The following is a 19,206-nucleotide window of genomic DNA, read 5'->3' as shown; positions in this document are numbered from 1 at the left end:
GTTCTAGTCCCGGCTGCTCCTCTTCTGATCCAGCTCTCTGCTATGGCCTGGGATAGCAGTAGAAGATGGCCCAAGTCCTTGGGCTCCTGCACCCACATGTGAGACCTGGAGGAATCTCTTAGATCCTGACTTTGCATGGGCATAGCTCCGGCCCTCATGGCCAACTGGAGCAAACCATCAGATGGAAGACCTCTCTCTCTCTCTGTCTCTGCCTCTCTCTCTGTAACTCTGTATTTCAAATAAAATAAAAGAAATCTTAAAAGAAAAAAACTGTATTTGTACCATATGCAGTGCTATTAAGAATGACGATGACTGGACATAGCTAAGTATTCTATTTTAGTTTATTTATCTGGCAGACAAAGAAAGTGCCAGGTGGATAGAAACAGCGTTCTCATCCACTGGAACACTCCACAAATCTGACAAAGCAGGGAGCCAGGAGCCCCATCCTGGTCTCCCACATGGGTGGTGAAAACCTGCCTGAGCCGTCTCCACTGCCTCCCAGGGCCTGAATCGGCAGGAAGCTGGAGTCAGGAGCCAGAACTGAGACTCGATCCCAGGTACTGCAATGTCGGACACAGACCTCCCAACCGCTATGCCAAATGCCTACCTCATAGGGTCAACCTTGACATTTCCTTTTCAACTTTACCCATTTTTTATAAAGATCTATTACTTATTCGAGACTCAGAGTTACAGGGAGAGATGGAGAGACAGAGAGAAAGAGGTCTTCCATCTGCTGGTAATCCCCAAATGACTGCAATAGCCATGAGTAGGCCAGACAGAAGCCAGGAGCCAGGAGATTCATCCAGGTCTCCCACATGGGTGGCAGAAGTCCAAACAGTTGGGCCATCTTCCACTGCTTTTCCCAAGCAACTTAATAGTATAGTTTACTACCATGTCTTAAAAATCAAGAAAAAACAACAAATAAAAATTCATGCATTTAAATCCTGCAACTTAACAATAAATAATCCAATTCAAAAATGGTAAAGAGATGGAGCCGGCACTGTGGCGTAGCAGGTAAACCCACCACCTACAGTGCTGGCATCCCATATGGATACCAGTTCAAGTCCTGGCTGCTCCACTTCTGATCCAGCTCCCTGCTAATGTGCCTGGGAAAGCAGTGGAAGACGGCCCAAGTGCTTGGGCCCCAGCACCCAACTAGGAGACCTGGAAGAAGCTCCTGGCTCCTGGCTTCGGATCAGCCCAGCTCCAGCCATTGGGGCCATTTGGGGAGCAAACCAGAAGACAGAAGACTCTTTCTCTCTCTCTCTCTCTCTCTCTCTCTCTGCTTCTGCCTCTGCCTCTCTGTAACTCTGCCCTTCAAATAAATAAAATAAATCTTTTTTAAAAACTGGTAAAGAGTTAACAAATATCTTTCCAATGATATCCAAAATGCCAGGAGTCACGTGAAAAGAGGTTCAGAACCTTAGTCATTAGGGAAATGTAAATTGAAGGCACGATGAGCTACACCTCACAGCACTAGGCTAGCTTTTAGCAAGTATAAATAAATAAATAGGAACATAACACATAGTAAGCAAGGATGTGGAGAAACTGGGATCCTGGTACATTGCTGGTAGGGACACAAAATGTGGCAGCTGTTGTGAAATGCAATTGGCTATTCTAAAACAGAATCACCATAAGACACAACAGCCTCACTTCTGGACAGATGCCCAAAGTAACTGAAAGCAGAAAGTCACTCAGATGCTTGTATACTGATGTTCATAGCAGCATTAGTCAAGTAAAAGGTGGAAAAGACTTAGAGAGAGGTTTTTTTTTTTTTTGGATGATCAAACAATGGATTATTACTCAGTCATAAACAGAAACATCATTTTGATACATGCCACAACATGGATCAACATTATGAACAAACCAGACTCCATATTGCATGATTTTACTCATACACTTAGGTTAAGTACCTAGAAAAGTCCAATCCATAGAGACACAAAATACAATGGTGTGTTTGTGGGAGTTTTCTGTTGCTTGTTTTGTAAATTTTGTTTTGTTTTGTTTATTGAAAAGACAGAGACAGAAGGGGATCGTGCATCCACTGGCTCACTTATGAAATGTACACAGTAGCAGGGCTGAGCCAGTCTGAAGTCGGGAGCCTGCAACTCCAAGCTCTGATCCGAGTCTCCAATGTGGGGGCCAGGGATCCAAGGACTTGAGACACCACCTGCTGCCTTCCAGGGTTCACATTAGCAGAAAGCTGGAATCCAGGACTCAAACCAGGCCCTCTGATACGGAATGCAAGCATCTTAACTTCTAGCCTAATCCCTGCCCCAGGGAATCATTGTTTAGTGGGTATAGAGTTTCAGTTTTGCAAGGAGAAAAAAATGAAAAAATTCTGGAGACCAACAGTGGTGATGGTTGCACAATGTAAATATACTTAATGTCTCTGAACTGAACACTTAGAGATGGTTAAAGCAGTCAATTCCAGTTGTGTAATTTTACTACAGATTTTTTTTTAAGCTGCTCTCATTGCTTTGTGGTGGAGAGAAAGGAAGGCTGGAAGCAAAGACCTATAGAGAGTGCTGGCAATAGGCTAGGCAGGAAAGAACAGCTTAGACTAGGATTGTGGTGTGGCTGAAGGGATGACGGTGTAGGTTTGTGACATCCCAACATTGCCCGTTAAATTATTCCTGAAAATCATATTTATTGTGCAACAACACTAAGAGCCTATTCCCAATTATTTACAAATGAAAAAAGAGGTTGTACTATGCTGCGTGGCGACCTTAACCCCTACTAGTGTCCTGAGACACCACTGCGACACAGTGAAATGTCTGTGTTACTCATGGAAGTAATCAACTACACCGCTAGGATGCAAAATTCTCAGAGCGTCGTTTCCTGATCTCCAAGTCTCTGACTGGACAGTTACATGGTGCATACTGATTTGTAGGTAGTAACATTACAGTCTATATGCCATAACATACATGTTCTGTGTACACAGGCCAGCAAACAGCAATGGATTCATTTGTCAGAAAAAATGCAAGCAGCGGTTTGCAGTGGAAGAACAGCTTCCTATAATGAATTCACCACAAGCAAAGGTCCCAGTGCCTGGGGCACTGGCCGTGCAGTTCTTACTGCTGCACTGCTGCGGGCGCCTTGGAAAGGCCTTGAGCTGCTTTGTCACCACGGTGCTGAGCCGCTGAACCTGGACTCTCTCACTTCCGCGTTATTATTTGGATCGCTAAATTTCCAAGTCGCTAAAGCCCAGAAATGCATAGGTATTGGTTTACTTGGTGGTTTTCCAACTGACATTAGCAACATCTTCATGCTACAGTAGACCTCTTAATTTCACTGTCCAAAGTTTCAGTTCCTCACAGTCAATTGTGATCTGAAAATGTGACATAGAAAATTCCAGAAATAAATAATTCATATGTTTTAAATTGCACATCACTGTGGCTATGATGATGAAATCTCATGCTACCCCATCCCATCCTGACCAGGCTGCACAAGACAGCTCTGCCCCTATTCTAGCTTCCTGCTGGAATAGCAGGTGACAGCTCGAGACTTTGGGTCCTCACCAGAGGTGCCAGCTGCATCTATCTATCCATCTGTCAGTCGCTTGTCTGTGATACCTGTAACTGTGAATGAATATAAGCCAACAAATCAACATAATTACAAATGTTTTTAAAAACAATTTGAGTCCCTGCCACCTACATGGGAGACCAGATTGAGTTCTTGGCTCCTGGCATCCGTTTGGTATTTGCAGACATTTGGGGAGTGTATCTCTCTCTCTCTCTGTGTGTGTGTGTGTGTGTGTGTCCCTCTCTTTTCATCACTCTGCCTTTGAAATAAATAAATAAACTCTAAAAAAAAACCTGATACCATCATCTCAGTAACAGTTTGGACTAATGGGTAAAGTAGTACAAATACCAAGCACTCCAACTAGACCTTAACCACTAAGTAAGAAATCCTGGGATATCCTCCAAGAATCTGAAAAAGAGTCCAAGGAGACAGAATTACTGAAAATAAGTTGTGTCGCTTTATGGATAGAAACCAAAATATATTTTAACCCAAAATATTTGATTTGTGTGCTCAGACACACTTTTTGTTATCCGTCCCTAACTTTGAATACTACAAAAGTTATTTTAAAGTTTAAAACTATAATTAAATGTTTTAAAATGTTATACAGCTCTTAGGTTCTTGTTGGGGCTCATTTTCATTTTTTTAACTAGAAGTTTTAAAATCTTCTCTAATAATAAAGATCTCCTTGTCCTTGGGCATATGTGCTACACTTCTAGTTGCATGCACTGGAAAATGTGCACGTGGTATCAGCAGATTCTTTAGCTGTTACAGTTTACTGGATTTCCCAAATCGACACCCCACACCACCTCACCGTCACTGTTACTTTTCCAAGGATCCAGCCCATTAGAACTGCACAGATCTGCTTCTATGTGTTCCTTTCAGGTATTCCCATTGTTTGCAAGTGATCTGTTCATAAAACAAACACAAGGGGCCAGTGCTGGGGCGTAGCAGGCTAAGCCTCTGCCTGCAGCACCAGCATCCCATGTGGGCGCTGGTTTAAGTCCCAGCTGCTCCACTTACAACCCAGCATCCCTGCTGATGGCCTGGTAAAGCAGTGAAAGATGACCCAAATGCTTGGGCCCCTGCATCCATGTGGGAGACTGGAAGAAGCTCCTGGTTCCTGGCTTTGGGCAGCCCAGCTCTGGCTGTTGCAGCCATTTGTAACTGTAACTGTAACTGTAACTCTGCCTCTCAAAAAAAAAATCTTAAAAAAAATAAACTTAAATGTAGTGATATTACAGAGATGGTAGAAAAATAGATAGGGTTAAATTCAGTTTCCTGATAATGCACCTGGGAAAGCAGCAGATGATGACCCAAGTACTTGGGACCCCATCACCCACCTAGGAGACAAAGATGGAGTTCCTGGCTCCTGGCTTCTGGTTCCTGCTTGCTCCAGCCCTGAATGTCATGGGCTTTTGGGAAATGAACCAGTATATGGAAGATGTGTGTGTGTGTGTGTGTGTGACTTCCTCTCCCTTTCTGTCATTGTGCCTTTCAAATAAATAATTTTTAAAAAGAACTAATTGCCCCAAATGTGTGGTTCAGAACATTTGTCGGGGAGTAAGCATGTGCAGAAGGACATGTACAGATGCAATCCTGTATGATTCAATCAATGCAACACCATTAAAGCCAAGTTCTGTATCAATGAGGAATGAACTGAAAGTACCAAGAATCAGTTTAATTAGGGATTTTAAACTGCCCTTCCACCCAACATTTAATGCCAGCATGAAACATAATTTGTTGATGTGAGTACCACCCTCTTTTCCTGAATTTGTCTCCACCGTGTGTGTTTTAAAAATGAGGGAGATGTTGGCATAGCTGTTAGGATGCCAGGTAGAGTCAGCCCCTGCCTCCCATTGGGTGTGCCTGGATTTGTGTCCCAGTTGTGTCTTGACTCCAGCTTCCTGCCAATATACACCCAGGGAGATAGCAGGTGGTGGCTCAAGTTCTTGGAAACCTAATACCATGTGGGAGACCTGTACTGTGTTCTTGCTTCTGCACTGGCCCAGTCCCAGCCATCATGAGCAGGGAGTAAATCGGCAGATGGGAGATTGTATGCGTGTGTGTGTATGTGTGTGTACCTATTTGTAGGTCTGTATTTAAAATAAATAAATAAATATTTTCAATTTAAAAAGCTGCAGAGACATCATTTAGCCTAACAGCTAAGATGCCAACAGCTCATACTGTAGTACTTGGGTTCTTGACCCAGTTCTAGGTCCTGATTCCAGTTCCTGCTAAGGAAGATTCTGGAAGGCAGGAATGATGGCCCAAGTACCTGGTCCCTGCCATCCACATGGAAGACTTAGATTGTTCCTGGCTGCTGACTTCAGCTGGGCTCAGTCCCAACCCTTGCAGGCATCTGTGGAAAGATCCAGTGGTACAAGCTCTCTCTGTGTTACTCTACCTTTCAAATAGGAAAATATAAATAAAAGTCACATATAAAAGCACATTTATGTGAAAGCTATTAGTAAAAAAGAAAAGAGATTGAACCTTGAAATGATAGTGCTTTGCAGCACCCTGCTGAGTGATTTATGGTGTAATTCTCTATGAAAGAAATGTGGCCACACAAACAGCCTTCATCGACTGGGCCAGCAGGTGGCGGTGTTGACTGCATACCAGCACTACCTAGAGTTGGCTGGACCTCATCATTGTTTTCAAAGAGTAATTCCCAAGAAATACAAATGAGTTCATCTTATCTGTGTTTTGAAACTTTCAAAGATATTGTTCCATCCTATCAGGGACTACTGTGAACTCCCTTTGTAAATTCTGATGATCCATCTATTTCTCTTGGCTCTGGATACAGCATTCAGGAGAAGGGATGTGTTTCATTTCCCAGTGTTCGTTAACCTATGCCTATACCCTTTATCTGTTCCCCAGCTAGAAAAGCACCGCTGTTCACCTTGCCCAGGTCAGAGCTCTGGAACTGCGTGGGAATTTTCCTATAAACAGGACACAGGGCAACATGTGCACGACAAACACAAGTTTGTATTTGGAGTTAGAAACATGGACATGGTCCACAGGTTGCTCTCAGATATATGCAGGCTGCCTCTGGTAATTCACATCGGGACCTTCCACAGTCACTTTTTATTGTGTCTTTACTTGATGTATCCGTACCTATGGGTACTAAATGGAGCAATCTCTGACATCAGGATTTTGAATCATGCCATCAAGACTAACTGGAATGGGTCACGTTGTTAGTGACACACTCATACTCGGAAGTACTGCTGGATGAACTGAATACAATGTTCCTGTTCTTTTTCATTATCAAAGTTTTCAAGTTTGCACTGCCTCATCTCTTTCCTATGGAGTGCGGTTGGCAGACGTCTCTTAAAGGATCACAGAGTACATGTGTCAGGCCGTGTGGGCCAAGAGTTAGGGTCACGGGCACTTACACAGCAGTCTCTCTTAATCCACGGTTTCACATTCTGTGGTTTCAGTTACCCACTGAAAACAGTAGTTTGCAAATAAAAAACAGTGGTTTGTAAAAAAAAAAAAAATTAAATGGAATGTTCTAGAACTAATTCATAGGTTTTAAATGACTTCCATGACAGTACCTTGTCATAACTGTTCTATTTTCTTATTCTTGTTGTTCATCTCTTACTGTAATTTATAAACTTTAACGTGTGTGTGTGTGTGTACGCATGTGCGTTTGACTAGGAAAAAGCATAGCACATGTAGGGTTCAATACCATCGGCAGTCTCAGACATCACTGAGGGTCCTGGACTGCCTCCTTTATGAATAGGGGGACTACTTTATAACTATTTGTAAATGCAAAACCATCCTTAGCTCAAGGCCAGATTTAGCCTGCAGGCCAAAGTTTGTCAACCAACTCCGGAAGAACAAACTGTCTTGGCTGTATGTGTATTTTTCCAGCCACGTCTGCAGTGACAATCAGAAAGGAAGATTCTAACCCTGTGTATTATGTCAAAGGTTTCTAACTGGAAAATTTTCCTCTTTAAAGCCACATAAATGAATTTTATACTAATCTTTTATATTTTGAAAATATGTATTATTATCATTAAGAAGCAAAAAGTTCTAGACCCAAGTCCCCTCCCCTCCCCCCAGAAAAAAGTTGTTCCAAAAGACATTCACAAACTGGAGTTCTTGTGGAGCATCGTGGAGAGGTGTAATGACGGGGGGACCAGGGGACTGTAGGGAAAGCAGCCAGACATCCCCAAAACAAGTAACAGAAGTGCCGCACACAACACGGAGCCCACAGCTGACACGCTGTAGTGAATGCCTTGGAGCAGCTTTGAGAACTTGGTGCTTAGGAGTTCCTGACAGTAAGGAGCTCACTGCAGGTCAGGACAAAGGACAAATGAGCAAGGGCGTCCACGCCGACGCCTCTCCTCCCTGGAGGTACAAGGGAATGAGGACCTCAGCTGCAGTGCTAACTTAGAACGCACTGCAAATTTCAGGTTCACATTGCTTAGCCTGGCGGTTAGCCTGGTGCTTAGCGTGAGGGGGGCTTAAGTCCCAGCTCTGGCTCCTGACTCCAGCTTCCTGCTAATGCAGATCCTGGGAGGCAACCATGATGGCACAATTGGGTCCCTGCCAGCCACGTGGGAGACCTGGATTGAGTTTCTAGCTCCTGGCTTCACCCTTTGGAGAGTGAAGCAGCAGATGGGAACACTTGCTCTGTCCTTCTCACTCTCAAAGAAATATAAGGAAAAAAAAGTTCAGCAGGAAAAAATAAAATAAAATAAAAAAGGAAAAACATTGGTAAGAATGTCAAGAAATAAAAAGAAATCATTAAGAATACAAGATAAGAGAGAATGGTTGGGGACATGGAAGCGAGACTGATCCGTGGTGACCCTACCTTCCAAGGCTTCGTGGTCATGCTCACATGGCCCTCTAGCGAGAGGGGAGGTCAGGGCCCTAGGTCAGCCAGTGTCCAGAACCTTTCCCCTGGTCCCAGGATCCACAAGCCCAGGCCCAGGGCAGACCCCCTGGCGAGATTCCTGGGGCCACACTAGCAGGAGTGCCCCTTCTGGAATCTGTCCCTCCCAGAAGCACCAGCCCCCAGGGCACCCCACCTCCTTCAGCCTCAGGGAAGGAACAGCCTCACCTCTACCTTCTTCTATTGTATTTGGGTAGCACTAGAGGAGCTAGAGCTGTTACATTTACTTAGGGGAAAATCATGGAATTGGCTAACTGGTGTTGTGGCACCTCTGACGACTTTTAATACCCGACTGACAATCAACTTCTGTATACTGGTTCTCAGGTTTCATTTCAACGAACAAGGAGTGTGATTACAGCTAGTAGAATGAAACCTCTTTAAGTATCAAAAATAAAAAACCATAAAGGAACTTGAAGACGCATGTCCATGAGGGCCCAACTGGGCCATGAGGGGCCTTCAGTACCATCCAGTGTGACCCTCTAATTCACAGATGGGCACAGCACAGCCTGGAGTGTGGCTTGCCTAAGCTCACCCCCGAAGGCACTGGCTATGTGGGATTCAAGCTGGAGTCAGGAGCAGATCCAAGACTTGAACCCAGGCACTCCAAAATGACAAGAGGATGTCCCAGTTGGAGTCTTAATTGCTGGGGTAAAGCTTGCCTGGGTGCAGCAAATTTTGAAATTCATTCATAGCTTTTTCATACTATGTATTTCCCATGAGCTTTTTGAAGAAACCACCTATGCATGGTTTACAATTTTTTTTGGCACCAAGATGAATGCATCCATTTAATTCCATTTTCCATGAGCTTTTTGAAATGCCTTCACATGGCCAGTGTGCTGAGGAGCGAGCGTTCTGGTGCCTGGGGTAGGGCTCACAGAAAGTTATTTTTCTTTCAGTGGCTGAGTCTGTAATCACAAGATAAAGGGGAAACACAGCCTGACTTGAATGTCTTCTAGGATTGTCCAGACACCTGGTGAAAATGGAAGTTAAGGGATACACCTATCACTTCCCCAGGCAGGGTATGGCACGAACTGCAGAGAGCAGAGGGGAGGGTGGCTTGGCTCTGTCAGCCTGCAGGTGTCCAGGAAGCAGAACTCTGCCTCCTCTGGGTGGGGACCAGCCCCACCGTGTGTGAGGATCTCTGATGCAGATACAGCACAGCAGCTGTCTTGTTGCCTCTGCCCCAGCCAGCCAGCCAGCCAGCCAGGAAGTCTTCCCTTCAAAAGAAGCATCCAGACAGCAGGCATTTCAAGGCTGGGCTCTCCCAGTACCAACAGCACAGCAACCCTATCAACATATAAAGTTGAATGCCTCTCTCACGTCTACAGAAACATACCAACCTGCCACATTATAATCAAGTCCCAATTGTTGGTTTTAAGAATTAGGGCTTCTACTTCATAGGTCACTCTGTGAGGCAGAGAGTACATTTGTATCACAAAGTGCTGATTGTTCAAGGGGTGCACTAAGCTCTGGAAGGCAGGTCAGAAATGTTTCCTCCCAGCAGGTGGTCCTCTTCTACAGGGGACAGGAATCCACTGCTGCCCACCATGGGAACAGTCTCTCATGCCCCTTGAGATTGGCTCCCAATATTTCATATCCCCAGACTGGCACTGCCTGGCTTCTAAGAAGCGTTCCTTCCAATCACGTGACCTAGCCATTGTCTGGGCCATTCAGAGTCCACCCCAGTATTATCCAGATGGGGCTGGCCTGCAAGAGTAGTGTCTTCTTTGGTTGTGGGGTCTTTAAGATGCGAGATTGGTTAGATATCTTAGGCTCTGTGACAAAGCTTGTTTGGAGTAGAAGAGAAATGCAGAGAGAAGGGGAGGAATGAGAGGTCATGAGACCAAGAGAGAGGAGGAGAAAGAGGACAGAGAGGAAACAGAATGAGGCAGAGAGGCACGAAGAAAAGAATGAGAGAGATGGGAGGGGAGTGAGGAAAGTGTGAGAAGAGAGGAGAGAGGAGTGGGGAGAAAGGTGTGGGGAAAGGCAAAGGGACAGGGAGATGGGAACGGAGAGAGGAGAGAAAGAAGGAAGGAAAGGGAGTGAAGGAGAAGACAAGAGACAGGAGAGGTGAGCGGGAGAGGATGGAGCAGCCCCAACCACCCTGCCTCCACCCTGTCCTACCCAGCTGAGCCAACTGATGAAACTTCCGGTTGAGCTGCTGTGACTTGGGGTCCAGTCCCTGAAAGCTGAGTCCTGATGAAAGAGAAACTGCTGCAGAGCAGGCCTGCGGCAGCCACAGCTGGTGCCAAGAGACCAGGAGAAGGGAGCAAACCTCACCTATGTGCATTCCATCCCCAAAAGCCACCTTGCCAGCCTCTGGCCTCAGGAAGGAGAGGCAGGCGCAGGCACAGGCACAGGCACCTTGCTGGTCTTTCTTGGGGAATTCCTGAATGAGGGAAGGACCCTGCAGAAGCAAGAAGGCCAGAGGGGCTGGGGCTGGAGCCTGGAGTTGGGGCACTGGTGAGGAGGTGAACCATCCTCACGAGTCAGGACTGAGCTGCTGAGGTCAGTGAGTGTTCAAGGACTTTTCACTGTAAGAGTGCCTCCTCATCATTTTCCATGACTTCAGTACCCATGGTCATCCATGGTCTAAAACGTAGAAAGTTCCAGAAGCTGACCAGTCATGAATGTTTAACTACATGCCATTCTAAGCATCTTGATTAAATCTTGCATCATCCCACTCCTTCTCACCTGGGATGGGAATCATACAGCAAATCCACCCACGTGTTGGTCACTTAGCAGCCATCTCGGTCACTGATCCACTATTAAGGTACTGCAGTGCTTGTGTTCAGAGGACCCTTATTTGACATAACAGCGGCCCCAAAGCACAAGACTGGTGATACTGGCAATTCAGATATAAAACCCATGAGAAGCCACAAAGTTCTTCCTTCAAGTGAAAAAGTGAAAGCTCTCAGTTTAGCAGGGAAAGGGAAAAGGTCAGGTGCTGAGCCTGCTAAGATCTGTGGTGAGGATGCATCTTCTATCTGTGAAACTGTGAAGAAGGAAAAAGAAACGTGCAGGACTTTTGCTGCCACACCTCAAACTGCAAAAGTTATAGCTACAATGCATGGTAAGTAAATAAGATGGAAAAGATATTTGATTATAGGGTTCAGATTGTCTACACTTTCAGGCATTCACTGGGGGTCTTGGAATATATCTTCTAAGGATAAGGGGTGACCACCATATATTAATCAACCCTGATGAGGCTGTTCCCATAATTATCATCTAATGTAAATGTAAATGTATCAAAATCCAAGATTAAGACATCTGCTCAGTTGACTACTGGTTTCCCCGATTTTTGTTTCAAACTAAATTTCATGTTGCCAAATATTTAGAGATTTTTTTTCTCTATTTTTAACAGGCAGAGTTAGAAAGTGAGAGAGAGACAGAGAGAAAGGTCTTCCTTCTGTTGGTTCACTCTCCTAATGGCCGCTACGGCCGGTACGCTGCGCTGATCTGAAGCCACGAGCCAGGTGCTTCCTCCTGGTCTCCCATGCGGGTGCAGGGCCCGAGCACTTGGGCCATCCTCCACTGCCCTCCCGGGCCACAGCAGAGAGCTGGCCTGGAAGAGGGGCAACTGGGACAGAATCCAGCGCCCTAACCGGCACTAGAACCTGGGGTGCTGGCGCCGCAGGTGGAGGATTAGCCGAGTGAGCCACGGCGCCGGCCATATTTAGAGATTTATATTGGGGTGCTGTATATATCCTATACTAGCTATTGTTGAGAATAATTTATCTGTAACTTGTCTCTACAAAGTTCAGAATGCTCCATTAAATTCTAAAGCAAAGTTTCCCCAGGCCTACATTGCTCTGTAATCCTCATTTGAAGCCTGTATCAAATGTAATTTGATTGCCAGAGCAACCAACTTGGCAATGAATAGAGGAGTCCTCTGGAACATGCAGAAATACACCCGCTGGTATGCATCAAACAGTATAATTCCAATTGCAGAGGAGGTCTCTCCCCACTGAATTTGTAGAGGTGGTCCCAGAAGGCTGGAAGGGCCCAAGGGTTACCTGTGGGTTATTAGAAATACCAACCACCTACCTGTAGGCTATGTTTACTTCAAGGAAGAGGTTGACCAGAGGGACAGGATTGGCTGAGAAGAGTATCTTCCAGCAAGTCATAGGAGTGAAATCTACGTTCACAGTGACTCACCTTGAGTCATTCGGGGTAAGACAGGATATTGGCCATTGTCCTTCTGCAAAGTTTCATTGATCTGAATTGGGGGATTTTTCTGTCTTCATTTTTTGTTCTCTCTCTCTCTCTCTCTCTCTCTCTCTCTCTCTGTGATGGGATGATCTTTTTCTCAGTTATGGACATCCACAAGATTCCTACTGTATAGGTGGGTAGGAAAAGAGTGGATCACCTAGCTGTGTGATCTGCAGGACCACAGCTGACTTGCAATGTAATGTTATTTTTGTTTTAAATCCCTTCTAACATGTTCTACCTCTTCCAGGTATTATAGTTCAGCTAAGGGAACAATTCCTTATTCTAATCTGTTTTTAAATTATCTTTCCAATTTCAGGTTCAATTCCATTGGCAAAACAAGAAGAAAAGGCTAGAGTTACATCACCATCTTCTCTAATATTCAATGTTATTCCAAGGCATTTCTAGCCTAGACCAAAAATGTCCTACAGTTTCATGTTTTTGTTTGAGTGATGAAATTATGCCCCGACAGATTTTTGTTGGAAACCTTTTGGGTATGGTTTTTAAGAGTCCTGTATTTGGGCCTTTCCTTGACCCTCAGGTTTAATATGGGAAGGCAGACTCTCAGGGGCCTCTTCTGCGTCAGTCCAATCAGCTTTTATCATCCAGATCTAGCATCTGAGTTTCCAACCAACTTGTGTACAAGTTGATATAGGTCAGGTAACCTTGGGTCATAGCCCCCAAATGAATTCTAAATTCTTCTGTGAATATTTGCTGGTCTTTTGGGGTGTTATGAAAATCTTTGGTTATAGCTCTTAATTCAGCTCAGGTCCAAGGTTGAAATTCTACAGTTGCCTGCATGCCTGGCTCATGGGAGGCATAGATAGGCTCTTAGAGGCAACTGGCATTGAGTGGTTATAGGAGGATTTTCTAGACAAGGTAGGGGGTGTGAACCAAAGGAGGATGGAGAAGGAGGTGTGAAAGGAAAGACGTCATAAAGGGAAGAGGTCTGGAAGGAAAGAGGGAAGAACAGCCAGATACAGGAAAGCCAATGGAGACGAAGCAGGGGTGGGGAGATTTCTTGGGAAGAGTCTCTTTGTTCTGGCTTAAGTTGGCCCAAATGCTCATCAGTTTTAGTCAAAGAATATTTCAGTGAAGCAATTTTTGCTTCAGAATTTTATTTGGAGGCCTCTGCATAACAAACCTCCCCCATCCCACCCCAGACAAAAAATGACTTTCATTGAGTCTGAGAAATGCTGTTTTCCTTCCTTTCAGATTAACCAGTTTCCTCAAATCAAATGTTTTCTAGAGTAGTCCCTCAAAGATGAGATGATTCCTGATGAAATTACAGCATTTAGAGAGAGACGTGTGAGATAAGGATGATACTCAGAGAACGTGTAGGAAGCAGGAGGTTTCCAAGATCAGGGAGAGATGTAGACTCAGACAACTTCGTGAGACCTGGCGGTAGTCAGTGGGAATGTACAGCTTGTGTGTCTGGCATCTCAGTCCTAGACAGACAACGAGCCACCTCCAAACGCAGACTCAACGATCTGCTCCTGCAGGAGGCAGACAACCAGAAAGAACACTGTGGGTCGAAGCCAGGCAGGCAAGGCCTCTCAAGACAGACTGAGAACCCTAGCCAGCTTTATCGGTTGCCTGCAGCAAAGCGTGTTCATGTGGATGCCAGTCCAGTGAAAAGGACCAACTGATCTGTGAGGGTAGCTCAGAAAACAGCCAAGTGGGGCCTGTGCCTATGTTCTGCCCATGATTCTCCTTCTTAGGACAAACAACACTTGTTAGACAACACAACACAACACAACTCAGCAAAATGGAAGACAGCAAAGTGGGCTGACGAAAGTTGCCCTGATTCCACTAAGGAGGCCAAATTAATGCGAACTACTCCCTGGGTCTTAGAAAGCCATAGATGGAGCTGATTTATGGCACAGCAGGTTAAGCTGCTGCCTGCATCCCATATGGACAACAGATTGAGTCCCAGTTGCTCCATGTCTGATTCAGCTCCTTGCTGATATCCCTGGGAAAGCAGCAGAAGGTGACCCAAGTGCTTGGCCCCTGCCATCCATGTGGGAGACCTGGACAGAGTTCCAGGATCCTGGCTCTGTCTGGTCCAGCACTAGCCAATTCATCCATTAGGGGAGTGAAGCGGTGGATGGAAGATCTCTGCCTCTGTATCTCTCTCTTTCTCTCTCTCTCTTTCTCTGTAGCTCTGCGTTTCAAATAAGCCAAATAAAATCTTTTGAAATAATAAAAGACCTGAGTGCCAAGCTGAGCATCAGTAGTCAGGAACTTGACACAGAGAGAGCAGAGTTTAGACCCAGAGCTGACTTACCACACTGACAGCAGCAAGGCACAGGGCCTCTCTGGAGACCAGCCCTAGTCGAAGTTGCCTTCATGCAACAGGGAGTGCAGAACGTGTCTTACTGGAAGCTCCACTGTAACTGGAAAGACATGAGAACAAACAAAGGCTATTTATTCAGTGCTTTTCACAGCAGGAGAATCAGCCACCATCACTTGTGTTTCGGCGGAGACTCAAAGGCAGGCAGAGGGACTGTGAAGACTCTAGTGGAAAACAGAGGCTGTCAGCGTGGGAAAGCGTGAACCAGGTAAGTAGAAGGGGTCATCCCGAGGACTCGTTCCGGGTGTGTATTTGGCTTTTCTCGACTGGTCCTTGGTAGGAAGCAGGGACAAAAGCAGGGAAGCTGCCAGTGACTCATCAAGTCCAACCATTTGGAGGCAACAGCTACAGACATGACTGCTTGGCTTCCTGGCTGGTGGCTGCAGACTGGTGTCAGAGTTCTATTTTTGTGTCTACAGTCATTCCTTGGAACCCATGGGGCAAGGGTTCCAGGACTCCCTTCCCACCACGGACACCAAAATCCACAGATGCTCAACGCTCTGTTATAAGATGATACAGTCTTTGTATATAATCTGTACATACTTATAAAAAAATCTCTAGGTATAATACCTAATACAATGTGAAAGCTAGTAAGTAGTTATTAAACTTACTATACTGTTTAGAGAATAAGGAAAAATAGTCTAAAATTTTAAGTACAGATACATTTTTGTAAAATATTTCTGATCCCTGGTCAGTTAATCCCATGGATATGGGGGGCTGGCTGTAGTTTGGCAGTTGTCCACTGCTGTGTTTAGTCTCTCAGCACATGGACTTCAACCCAACAATTCTGCTCCTACATAGAATTATGTACAGTTATGAATGTCAACATTATTTTAATAGAAGAAACACTGAAGGCAACCAAAATGTCCACCTTAAGAGCACAGCCTACAATGGACTATTTTTAAGAGATTTATTTTTTATTTATTTGAAAAGCAGAGTCACAGAGAGGGAGACAGCACTTCCATCCACTGGTTCACTCTGCAGATGCCAGCACTGGGCCAGGTCGAAGCCAGAAGCCAGAAGCTTCTTCCAGGTCTCCCATGTGGGTGGCAGGAGCCCAAGCACTTGAGCCATCTTCTGCTGCTTTCCCAGGTATATTAGCATGGAGCTGGGTTGGAAATGGAGCAGCCAGGTCTCAAAGCGGCACCCATGTGGGATGTCAGTGTCACAGGCAGCGGCTTAACCCACTGTGCCACAATGGCGGCCCCTACAATGGAATATTAAGTCCATATCCTTTTATTTGTGTTATCTGAGCTCAGCAGGCAGAGCTCATCACACCGTATCCACTTAAAATCCAGCTCCTCTGCTGCTCTCCCAGGATTCAGAGCAAATTTAACTTTGTTCATCTTTGTGTCCTCTTGAGAAGCACTGGCCAGTGGGGAACGAAGCACAGGGCACTGTTCCTCTCCAGGAAGATGACAGGCAGTTGTAAAACAAGTTAGCCCCACCCTGCTGGCCCACTTCCTGATGAGATGGAAGAAATACAACACAAGTTGTCACACAGAGTAACGTATTTGCAGCGAAGAAGGAGACATGTCAATCATTTCCAAAGCCATGACTGCATGAGAAGCATGTCAGGTGTCTTTTATTTGGAGGGGGCAATGAATCCATTAAGGCGGGGGGGGGGGGGTCTTGTCATCACGTGTGGGGATGAGTACAGGTCTACACAGGTGCAATTCAGAAACAGGCCTCAACAGGGCTGTGTAAAGAGGCTTCATCTGCTCCTGGGTGGAGACTGTATTAGAAATGAAGCAAGGGGTGACCTCCAGGTGACCTCTAGGGTGCTCCCTGGCCACCTGTGCAGGTGTAGCTCTGGCAGCCTGGACCAGTCAGGGGGGCTGGGGATTGTGACAGAAAACCTGACAGCTTTGGAGAACATCAAGAGCATTTAGGGCCTGCAAATAGAAATGAGTCACCATAAAGTCTTTGGAGCCGCTCAGGGCATTAGCGGTGGCAAAAGCAGTACAGAGTTTAAATGTCACCAACAGAGCACCCAACTCAGGACATGAGAGCCTTGTTTTTGAGGAAAACTTTATTCCTTGATGGATTTGGACACTAGGCTACATTTACAAAGAAAAATGAAAGTTAAATCCAAATTAAATAAGGTTTTTGACTTATTATCCAAATGAAAGGGTGAGCAGAGAGCAAAATATTAGAGGACTATCTTGTACCTGCCACTTCGTGGTGCTTGTTTCTGGGTTTTGTTTTTTAACAAACTTTCAAAGCTCTAAAACCTACCTCAGTTCAAGGGCTATATAAGAACCAGTCACAAGCTATATTTGGGGTTCACAGGTGCTAAGAGTAAATGTTCATTGGCTTCTTTCTAAATATGCCATTGTGGAGAAATATCTAAGTAAGAATTTGTACCTATCATTGGATGGGTATAAAGGATATTCCAGCTACCTGCTAATATACCTGAGAAGGTAGAGGAGGATGACCCAAGTGCTTGGGCCCCTGCCTGGCCCAATTCAGGGAGTGAATCAGTAGATGAAAGATCTCTATCTAGCTCTCCTTCTGTCTCTCTGTTAACTCTCCCTTTCAAATAATTTTTTTTAAATCTTAAAAAAAAGGATCTTTTCAGGCAAAACAACAATATAAGAAAAGAGACTAATGTGACTCCTGAAACTTTGGAATTAGAGTTGTTAACACCCAGATGGCTACGGGCCCAGGGTACCAAGGGATACTTATGTTTCGTGATTGGGACCACATGTTGAAAACTGCTGCTGGAGGAATGGGCACCTCCAAGATCCTTCCCTTTGCTACATCTTTCAGACTCTTCTCATCACAGGGAGCAAAACTCCTAGGCATTCTTGCCCCTCCTAGCTGCAGAGTGTCAGGCACTGCATAGATGTCACACGGAAATGTCACCGTCCCACCCGACTCTGAGGACAAAAGGAGGGGAATGTTGTCAAGCCAGTTACACCCTGTAAGAAGCAGCCCTGGAATAAGAAAACTTCTGAACTGAGAGAGAACCGTGTGCACCCTTCCCTGGCAAACGCCCTGGTATTGAAGCCTACTGAGCGGAATGGGCCAGGATGTAGTAAGAGGACAGCCCATGTAACCCGGGCAACCAGTTCAGTCCAACTTCAAGGGCAACAGATGCTGATGTTTGAACTTCAGATCCTTTTGTGGTGGGTTCAGTGTGTTGGCCTGTGCCCATTTATCATTGTTTTTATCACACTGCGTGTGTGTGTGTGTGTGTGTGTATTTCCCCTGGGGTCAAAGCCTAATTTACTTGTCTGTGGAGTTAATCTTTCCTAGTCACTTACATAGGTACTGCCGAAGCCCCAGCAGTTGCTATTATTATTGCCATTATTCATAACACCTGGGATGGGGTGGGCATTCAGTAGGAGCTCAAGCAACACTCTCTAAATGAATGAGTAAACAGGTGGCATGTCTCCTGGTCATGAGCCCACTCCTCCAGAGGTTCTTGTAGTTTACTCACTGCCTTTGGGAGAATGAGTTGGGACAATTCAGACCCTAGGCGGCTGGCTTTGGAAGAGTGCCCACAGCAGGAAGAGCCGGCGCCTTCCTCCATCCTAATACCCACCCAAGGGCTTCTTTGAGAGCCAGACAGGTAAGCAACTCCTTCCCAAGGAGAAGATACCCCTTTAGGGTGTGCTTGAAGGCAGAGGCCCAGGAAGTCTGCCCACGACTGTGCTCCTGTCCTTGCTTCCCTGGACCTGGGTCGTGTTTCCACTTTAAACAGCCTGGAGGGGAAGAAGGTGGGCATGGATGGGAGGAAGCAGCAAAGAGAGTGGGACAAATCAGATATTTTCAGAAAGAGGAACACAGCAGAGAGCTGGCTGCAGGACTGTATATATCCTCCATGAGAAAGTTCTAAAAAAATGGAGGAGGAGAAAATGGGACTGGGAGCAGAGGGGCTACAGATCCACAGAGGATGTTGCTCATCAGACACAGGTAGTCAAGAGGCCTGAATACATGAGCACAACTTCTCCTGTTACCTGTACCCAGTCTGACTGAGAGGTGCGGGGCTTTCCCACAGAACATGCCCAGGAGCAATGGGAGGGACTGTAAAACAAGCATGGACATGATTTCTACACTCAACAAACAGGCTAAACTACTGTAAAGAGGGTTTTTTTTTTTAATTTTATTTGCTTATTTGAAAGACAGAGAAAGACAAATAAAGATCTTCTACCTCTGGTTCACTCCCCATATGCCCACAAAGCTAGAGCTGGGTCAGGATGAAACCTGGAGC

General features: G+C 45.5%; 1 long non-coding RNA gene across 1 annotated transcript in view; it reads right to left on the bottom strand.

Annotated features, from left to right (window-relative positions):
- Positions 1-19,206, bottom strand: part of LOC133753316 (uncharacterized) — a 112,370-nt gene that overhangs the window by 34,263 nt on the left and 58,901 nt on the right. Inside the window, exon 4 of the long non-coding RNA XR_009865042.1 lies at positions 14,922-15,030. This is a non-coding gene — a long non-coding RNA (uncharacterized LOC133753316). The remainder of the gene's footprint in view (positions 1-14,921; positions 15,031-19,206) is intronic.

Source organism: Lepus europaeus, chromosome 3, assembly GCF_033115175.1.
Source record: "Lepus europaeus isolate LE1 chromosome 3, mLepTim1.pri, whole genome shotgun sequence".
In the NCBI taxonomy this organism is placed as follows: domain Eukaryota; kingdom Metazoa; phylum Chordata; class Mammalia; order Lagomorpha; family Leporidae; genus Lepus; species Lepus europaeus.
This window is presented reverse-complemented; position numbering and strand designations above follow the sequence as displayed.